We start from the raw sequence: 9,452 nt of genomic DNA, 5'->3' as shown, positions 1-9,452 counted from the left end.
AATCCCATCACAGAGTCGATTGCCAGTCATTGTAGGGAATGGCTGCCCAGCCAAGTTGATACCTGACCTTAACTACCACACCACCCCAAACAGGCATGGATAATGGGATTTACGAAACATCACAGAATGGAGGACAATGGCTAGAAGGGCCACATCAAGCAATTCACTGCAGAACTGAAGTGCTCTGAACACTCCTGCCAGTGTGGACTTATAGGATCCCTGGAAGAGTCCAAAGTGATGTCCCTGGGGTTGTTTATCCTATGCCTCAGAGTCTGCTGTGGATGTTGGGGTTGGGGGTGGGGGGTGGATCGTAGGGGTAGGGATGAGGTGAGTTGGGGGGATACATTTGTATTATCTGGACACTGTTGTTGTATACTGCCATCGATTTCGCTCCTGACTCATAGTGACCCCTCTTTGGGTTTCTGAGGCCATATCTCTACGAAAGTAGATTGCCCAGTCTTCCTTCCGAGGAGCGGTTGGTGGGTTTGAACTGCCAGCCTCTGGTTAGCAGTTGAGTGCCTTAGGCACTGTGCCACCAGAGCTCTGGGAAATGGCTCTATTAAGTGAGGTGTGCCCAGAGTGAGAAGGAGCACTGGTGGTGTAGTGGTTAAGTGCACGACTGAACCGAAAGGTTGGCCGTGCGGATCCACGCAGTGGCCCTGTGGAAGAAAGGATTTAGCAATCTGTTCCTGGGAAGATTATAGTCTAGGAAACCCTGGGGCAATTCTGCTCTACCCCATAGGGTCACTGTGAATCTACTTGGCGGCACCCCGCTGCAGCCCACTCTGGGGCTGGCATTGGAAAGGGACTCTCAGAATCCAGCAGTGGTGGGCTTGTTGCTACTTAGTTTGTATAAGCACAGATTTTTAGTCAATCTCTGGGCAGATTTTAATAGGTTAAGGATCAGATGAGAACATGACATTTAGGCAATAGTGCCTTATACTGTAAGTCGCTGGTATTAGAGAGTTCAAGTAACTAAAATAGCAGGCAAATGGTGTCATGGTGTGGGTGAGACTGAAGCCCCGTTCTGTGTATCCTGTAATACTATTTCATTACTGGTTGGTGTGACTTTCATCAGAATGGAAACAAATGGAGTGAATTCGTTTTTTTTTTTTTTCCTTCTTCTCCCCTGCCTGGTAATCAACAAAGAACATTTCCTTCCATATGTAAACATTTCCTTGACTTGTTACAATAGTGAACTTGTACAATATTTGTTCTGTGATTAACTTACTTCACTCAGGGTATGTCCTCCAAGTTCATCCACGTTGTGAGGCGTTTCATGGATTCTACAATATTCTTTAGTGTTGCATAGTATTCCATTGTGTGTGTGTGTGTCATAGTTTGGTTATCCATTCTTCTGTTAATGGGCACTTAGGTTGTTTCCATCTCTTTGCTATTGTGAATAGTGCTGTGAGGAACATGGGTGTGCATATATCTATTCGTGTCCTGCTTCTCACTTTTTTAGGATATGTATCTAGTGATGGAATTGCTGGGTCAAATGGTATTTCTGTTTCCAACTTTTTAAGGAATCGCCACACATTTTCCACAGTGGTTGTATCATTTCATAGTCCTACCAGCCGTGTATGAGAATCCCAATCTCTCCACATCCTTAGGAGCATTTGTTGTTTTCTATCTTGTTGAACTTTGATGTTAAAAAACCCCAGGAGTGGTCGTTATGAGCTGTGAGCCCGATCTCCAACTCAATAGCAGTGGGTTGCAGAATAGCTAATGATAAGGAGCTTTGGTGGCGTAGTGCCTCAGGCATTTGACTGCTAACCAGAAGGTTGGTGATTCAAACCCACCAACCACTCCTCAGAAGGAAGATTGGACAATCTGCTTCCATAAAGATTGACCACCTTGGAAACCCAAAGGGGGTCTCTGTGGGTTGGAATCAACTCGACAGCAGTGAGTTTTTTTTTTTTTTTTAATGGCTAATGATAGTGAGCATTTCTTCATGTGTTTGTTGGCCACCTGAATATCTTCTTTGGTGAATTGTCTGTTCATGTCTTCTGCCCATTTTTAAATTGGGTTGTTTGTCTTTTCGGTATTAAGGTGTTGGAGTTTTCTGTAAATTTTAGAGATAAGTCCCTGGTGAGATACGTCATTGCTGAGTGTTTTTCCCAATCTGTAGGTTCTCTTTTTACTCCTTTGGAGAAGTCTTTTGATGAACATAAGAATTTAATTTTTAGAAGGTCCCAGGCATCTAGTTTATCTTCTGTTGTGTGTGCAGTTTTACTTATGTTTGGTAGTTGTGGTAGTTAAATTTGTGTGTCAACTTGGCTGGGCCTGGTCGAGTGGCCGGGCAGCTAGATATAGTTATTCCCCGCGGTGAGACTGGTAATGAACTCCTTGGTAGGATCTATTGAAGCAGCTGAGTAGCTGCTTTAGGGATGTGGTCTGCTTCCTGTTTATAAGAAGCAGCTTTGGGAATGGTCACACTTGAACCCTGCAAGTAGCCAAGTTGTTCAACAGCCTGCCATACCCTGCCAATCCTGGGACTTCTTCTGGACTTGAATTAGTGGCCTGCCATGTTGTTTGGTAACATCGCAACTGTGCCTTTTTACTTGTCAACCTTGGGCTTCTCAGCCTCAGCAGCCAACAGCTGTCTGAGTGAAGAAAAGTTTAGCTTCAGGGGGCCAGGAGCAGGAGGCAGAGCTGAAGCCCAAGGTTGAGGGGCTTTCACCCAGCCCTAGACCTTGGCACTTTGAACTTGGACTTAAAGCTTCCAAAATAATAGAGAATAAACTCCTGTTTGTTCAACCATTCCATTTGTGGTATATTCCTGTCAGAGTGGCACTAGGTATCTAAAACAGTAGTTTATTAATGCCATATGTTAGGGCCTTAACTTTGCCCCTATTTTTTCTTTGGTAAACTTTATACTTTTAGGTTTTACATTTAAGTCTTGGATCCATCTGGAGTTAGTTTTTGTGAGTGGAGTGTGTTCTTTACGGCCCTCCTGCATCACAACAACGGTGGGTCAGAGCCTGCCCCAGCTGCCACCCACACAGTACTCGCATAATTAAATAGAGGAACTCTTGAGAACAGGGGTCCCCACTCCCAGGCCCCTCACTTCCTTTAGGTAAGATCATAGATAAAACCTACCTGTCTCAGTCTTCCAGGGCTGCCATAACTGAAATATGAGTGGGTGGCTTTAAAGCACAGGTAACTGTTTTCTCACAGTTCAGGAGACTGGAAGTCTGAGTTCAAGACATGGCTCTAGGACAAGTTCCTTCCTTGTCCGTGCCCCTGGAGTTCCTTGGCATTCCTGACGTCTGTCCTCCTGCTATGTGTCAGTGTCTGCTTGTTCTTGTAAAGCTCAGAAGTGATCCAGTTTAGAACTCAGCCTACTCTGGTATGACCCTCCTTAACAGAGCAAAAGAAAACCCTTTTTCCAAACAGGGTCCAATCCAGAGGTATAGGTGCCAAAACTTCAATATGTATGATTGGGGGATACACTCCATAACACTACTCAATCATATATTTCTCAAAATTAGCATAACATCCAAAGTGAAGTACATAAAAGAAGGGAAGTGAAAGTAATTCTTAGAAAATAAATACACTCCACCATGTAAAGGCTCAGGCATGACTAAAGCAGAAGATAAAACCCCATACCAGAACATTCTGAAGCTCTACCTGCGGCCCAGGCCTCTCTCTGTTGAGAATCAGGTCTCTGGGTGGCCAAGGCTTGGGCCTGCACCAGCTAGTGGGTCTCTATCTTGTGACCATGGGGCTGAGGGGAGGCAATGGGCTGTGTAACAGGGGTCAGAGGACCTCGTCCTCACCTGGTAACTGTCAGAGAACTAAGTATAATAGAGCTCAGGCTGCAGAGACATATACTTCAACACACATTCTCTCTCTCTCTCTCTCACACACACTCCATCTACCTTGTGTCATCAACCCTTGATCTTGTACCCACCCTCCATTTTCCATCTTGTGTCCATCCTTTCTCCTGTATGTGCCCTCTATCTTGCCTCCATCCTCCATCCTGTCAGCACTTTTCATCTTGTATCCACCTTTCATCCCATATCCACCTCCTCTGTCCTCCCTCTCGTACCCTCTTCCATCTTGTATCTTCTTTCATTTTGTCTCCACCCCTCATCTGAGTTTATTCTGTTAGGTTACGTCATTGCACATGAGGCAGTGATGGTTGACTGGTAGGATTCTTCCTTTCCATGTGGGACACAGGGTTCCATTCCTGAGCAGTGTACCTCATACATAGTCCCCATCCGTCTGTCACAGGAAGCTGGCATGTTGCCATGATGCTGACCAGGCTTCACTGAACTTCCAGACTAAGATAGACTAGCAAGAAAGGCCTGGAGACCTGCTTCCAAAATCCAGCCAATGAGAAGCCTGTGGGCCACAGTGGTCCAATCCACAGTGGATTGTGGGGCTGGCACAAGACTGGGTAGCATTTCATTTTGTTGTGAGTTCGGGACCAACTAGACAGCAGTTAACAACAACAAACTTACACAATTGCTCTTCTCTTATAACTTGAAATAAGGCTTTATGTATTCCCAATTTACAAAGGCTTCCTGGACCTGGAAGCAACGCGGCTACAGTAGCACGACAACCCACAAAGCGAGAGAGCTGAGAGGTTTCTGGCAGGAGGCTTCCGGGTGGAGTGGGGTGCCTTTGGGCCCTTGGTGGTGGCGCTAGGCTCCGACCCACGGAGGAGCGAGAGAGCTGAGTGCCTTCAACTTAGTCTTCCTGGTAGAGTGGGGTGCCTCCAGGCACTTACTGGGGGAGCTAAAGGGCTTTGTAACACTTGCCTGAACAGAACATGGCCGGGCTGAGGGACTGAGGAAAATGAGAGAGGCCTGCCTGTGGGCACAGCTGAGAAGCTGTCCTGACTGAAGAACTGCATCCTGAGTCATTCCCGATCCTGAACTGTAAACTTGTTACTTCCCCAATAAACCCCATAATTGTGAATATAGTCTGCGAGTTCTGTGTGGCTGTTGCACTGAATTATTGAACCCAGCAGAGAAGCAGAGTGTGCCGCGGGTGGGACGTCAGAATTGGTAAGAAGGTTGGAGGGTGGAGGCATGTCTAACCTCCACCCTGTAGCAGTCAGCCTTGTGTTGCTGATGCTGATAATGCTCTTTCTCCCCACCTGGAGTTAGAGGACCTCTGATGCTACCATGCCATTTTACATAATCCTTCTGTTTTTCTTTTTTCATTGTCCAGCTTTTGCATGGGTATGAGGTGATTGCAAAGACCTTAGTCATCGGAGTGACATCCTTGCTTTCTAAAGAGGTCTTTTGCTGCATATTTGTCCAATGCAGTATGTCATTTGATTTCTTGACTTCTGCTTCCATGGGCATCAGTTGTTTATCCAAGAAGATAATATTGTTAATCCAAGAAAAGTGAATGTGACAAGCTCATTCTTCTTGGATAGTATTGAGCTTCTCTCTCTTCTCCATTTCCCCCTCTGCCCTACCCCCCCCCCCCCCACTCCTTACTTGCCTCTGGATATGTCTTCTCTACTTCCTCATCACTGGGGTTTGTATCTATCCCACAGCCTCCCGGCCTCCGCAGCACCATTGCTGCCCAACCCAGCCACTCTCTTGGCTCCTATTTCTGCATGAGGCAGTGTGATGAATTCAGCTCACTTTTTGTGTCAGGCCACAGGCCTGAGGCATCAACCAGTTTATGGATTGACTGCCCTTGGGATTGCAGGAATGGGGCTGTCACAGCGGAGGCCTTTCTGCTGGAAAGGGTGTGGGCAGGGTTGTCCTAGCCTGGCTAGCTCACTATAGCTCTAAATATTTGGGCTTCAGGTATTTAAAAATTAAAAGGAGTCATTTAAAAACTTTTGATTTATTTGAAAATTAGTAAGTACACACATTAAAAAATTCAAAATGTACCAACGGATATGTATAATGAAAAGTGAGTAGCTCCCCGACCTTGTAGAACATCTCAGCAGAGTCAAGCATTGTTAGCCAGTTTGTGTAGAAATCTTCTTGTTTTCATCTATGTATATGTTTTCCCTAGAAAAGGATAGTCATTTAAGCCCCTCAGCTCCCTAAGAAAAGACAGATTTCTAAGATCACTTTCTCTAGCAGGTCTAGTCTGGTGGAGAATGGGGAGGTAACGGTGCAATGCTGGAGATGGCCAGTTGGGAAAGGCTGGCTGGGGCGGAGGGCCTGGTTCTGAGCCCCTAGAAGGGTGGAAGGGCATGAAAGAGCTGTGCAGAGGTGTGGAAAAGTAAGCTCACCTACTTCTGTTTTGCTTAGAGCTGGCCTGAATATTTAATTAAGCAAATTAAAACATCCCAAAAATATTAGTCCATTTTCTTGGCAATGTGCACACCCCCTTCCCCAGCAGTGACTTTGCACCATCTGCAAACAAGAACCGGTGCTGGTCTTTTGGAGGGCCCTCGCCACCCTCAACCCGAAGCTACCTTTCACTAGGCTGGCCTATTTACAATCACTTTCCCAGGGGCCGCTGCAGGGCAGGGTCCAGATGGGCTAGAACAATTCCTGGTCATTGGAGGGTGATTTGGAGTCCCTGGGTGATGCAAATGGTTAACGCTTGGCTGCTGACCAAAAGCTTGGAGGGTCAAGTCCACCCAGAGGTGCTGAAGAAAGGCCTGGTGATTGCTTAAGACTAAATCAGCTGTTGAAAAGCTACGGAGCACAGTTCTACTCTGACACACATGAGTCAGGATCAATTCCACAGCAACTGCAAAGAGGTGTGAAGCTGGGGGAGTGAGTGCTTTGAAAGAGAAGCTGCTGCTACTCTGTGCTTAAAAGCTCTGTGAACCGTTTCTTTTTCTTCAACAACTGGAGGAAGGCCTTGGCACCCTTTGACCTTTGGGCGTTCTTCCTTTGGTCTCCCAGAAGATAAAGGGCTGTGCTGTCAGCCTAAGGGGTGGTCCAAGGTGAGGCCATTTCCATCTGGAGCTGTCTGGCCTTGTGCACTATGCCACCAGGAGGAGGTGCCTGGATTCACCTTCTCAAGCCCCACGCTCTCTGAGTGAGTGTGACTGCTTTTCCACAGACACTCATGCCTGGATGTTGGATGTTGGATGTTGGATTTTGGTCACCCAGGAGCTTGTCTCACACACACCTTGGATGATTGCCAGAGATTGCTCCACCCATTCAGACAGGCCTTTTCTCTCCAGCCAGTGCTTATGGACCCCCTGGTGTCCTCTGGCCTTGGGCTTGCCTGCAGGAGGGACACAGGGTCTTGGGCAAAGCCCTGTCTCTGAGAAGCAGTAAAAAGAACCGATTTGCTTGCCTGAGACTGCAGAACAAACTGTGCTACATTTTCTGTTACAATCAGGGGTGGAAGGGACTGAAACAGATGTTCAAGGCAGAGGGTCACAGGCATAGTATCGAGTTTTTTACTTTTTAATTTAAAGTTTTTTTTTTTTTTAAACATTCTGAATGTATTATTGATTCAAAAATTAAAAATTGTACAAGGCTTTAAGGGCTTCAGGAGTTCTGGTGGTGTAGTAGTTAAAGCATTCAGCTGTTAACCAAAAAAGGTCAGTGGTTCGAACTCCGCAGCTGCCGCACTGGAGAAAGATGAGGTGGTCTGCTTCCGTAAAGACTTACAGCGGTGGAAACCCTGTGGGAGTTGCTGTGAGTTGGAGTCGACTTGATGGCACTGGGTTTTGTTTTCAGGGCTTAGTGGAGTCCCTGGAGGGCACAAGCTGTAAGTGCCTGGCTGCTGACTGAAAGGCCGGAGGCTTGAGTCCACCCAGAGGCACCCCAGAAGAAAGGCCTGGCAATCTGCTTCTGAGAAACCAGCCATTGACAACCTGTGGAGCCCAGCTCTCCTCTGACACACACGGGCACCATGAGTCGGCATTGACTCTGTGGCAGCTATTTTTTTAAGGGGTTAGTGGCCAAACTGGTATAAACATTGACTCCTAATACTTTAAAATGGAGGTAGAAGAACAGCTTGAAGGACCTACCTCCCTTCATGCGAGAGGCATGCAAGAGGGTCCATCTTTGCTGATGAGTCGTGTCATATGGCGTGAGGGGTGATGTGTTTCCAAAATTTTTGCCAAGATGCTTTGGTCACTTGCAGAAGCCCCTACCCAGACTGGCTAGCTGCAGTTGAAAATCCAGCCACGGTTCTGTTCTATGCTTTGTCTCTGGGGGTGTGTGATATTTTGCATCTATTCAGTTAATGAGTTGGTGTGGTGTGGCTGTGGTATAAGAGAAGGCACCGTGGATTTGGATCCACATTTAACCATGGCAAATAATTTGCCCTTGCTGACCTTGGCCACCTCATCTACTACAGTGTGAGTGAGGATGAGGCTAGTTAATAACTTACCTAGTTCACAAAATTGTTGACAGGTGCAAATGCAATAATGTGTGTGGAAGAGCTGTGTCAGCTATAAAGCAGTAAATTCATGTCGGTTAGAAAGTTGCTCGCTAGTCATTACAGCCAGCTTTTGTTGCTTACGAATGCTCTTCACAACCAGAACTGGGGAAGCCTGCATCTTATTGCCCTCATAGTAACATGATTTTCCCCTCGAGCCCATGTGTTTATGAGCAGATATTTCCCGCTGTGCTTTGGCGGTAACCTCAGAGACGTTTGGTGACGTGAGTGAGTCATGACATGTTTTTTTCTTGGCTTGTCCTTTGTCATTTGATCATTTTAGACTCAGTGACTCCTCTGTCCTCCACAAACACATTCTTCAGTTTATTAGTTACTATAATTACTTGCCTGTCTCTCGCCTGTCAGTTGGTTGTACTGTCGTGGCTTGTGTGTTGCTCTGAGTCTGGAAGCTATGCCAGCAGGGTCAGCCATGGTGGACAAGTTTCAGCAGAGTTTCCACACTAAGACAGACAAGAGCAACCTGGCAATCTACTTTGGAAAAAGTTGGCCATTGAAACATTATGGATGGCAGCAGAACATAGTCTGATATAGTCCTGGAAGATGAACCCCTCAGGTTGGAAGATACTTAAAGTACAACTGGGGCAGAACTGCCTCCTCAAAGTAGAATAGACATGAATGACATGGGTGGGATAAAGCTTTTGGGACCTTCTTCTGCCAATGTGGCACACCACAAAATGAGAAGAAACAGCTGCAAACATTCATTAATAATTGGAACGTGGAATGTATGAAGTATGGACTGTATGAAGCAAGGACAATTGGGAGTAGTCAAAAGTGAAAGGTAACCCTTGAGGATCAATATCTTAGGCTTTAGTGAGCTGAAATGGACTGGCATTGCCCATTTTCAATCAGACAATCATATAGTCTACTATGCCAAGAATGACAAAATGAAGAGGAATGGTGTCGCATTCGTCGTCAAAAAGAACATTTCAAGGTCTATCCTGAAATACAATGCTATCAGTAATAGGATAATATCCATATGCCTATAAAGAAGACCAGTTAATAATATTATTATTAAAACTTACGCACTAATCACTAATGCTCGTTGTTGTTAAGTGTTGAGTCGTTCCGACTCATAGCGACCCCATGCACAGCAGAAC

Source organism: Orycteropus afer, unplaced genomic scaffold (genome assembly GCF_000298275.1).
Source record: "Orycteropus afer afer isolate SDZICR_OR568_19922 unplaced genomic scaffold, OryAfe1.0 scaffold00002, whole genome shotgun sequence".
Taxonomy (NCBI): Eukaryota; Metazoa; Chordata; class Mammalia; order Tubulidentata; family Orycteropodidae; genus Orycteropus; species Orycteropus afer.
Note: the sequence above shows the minus strand (reverse complement) of the source record.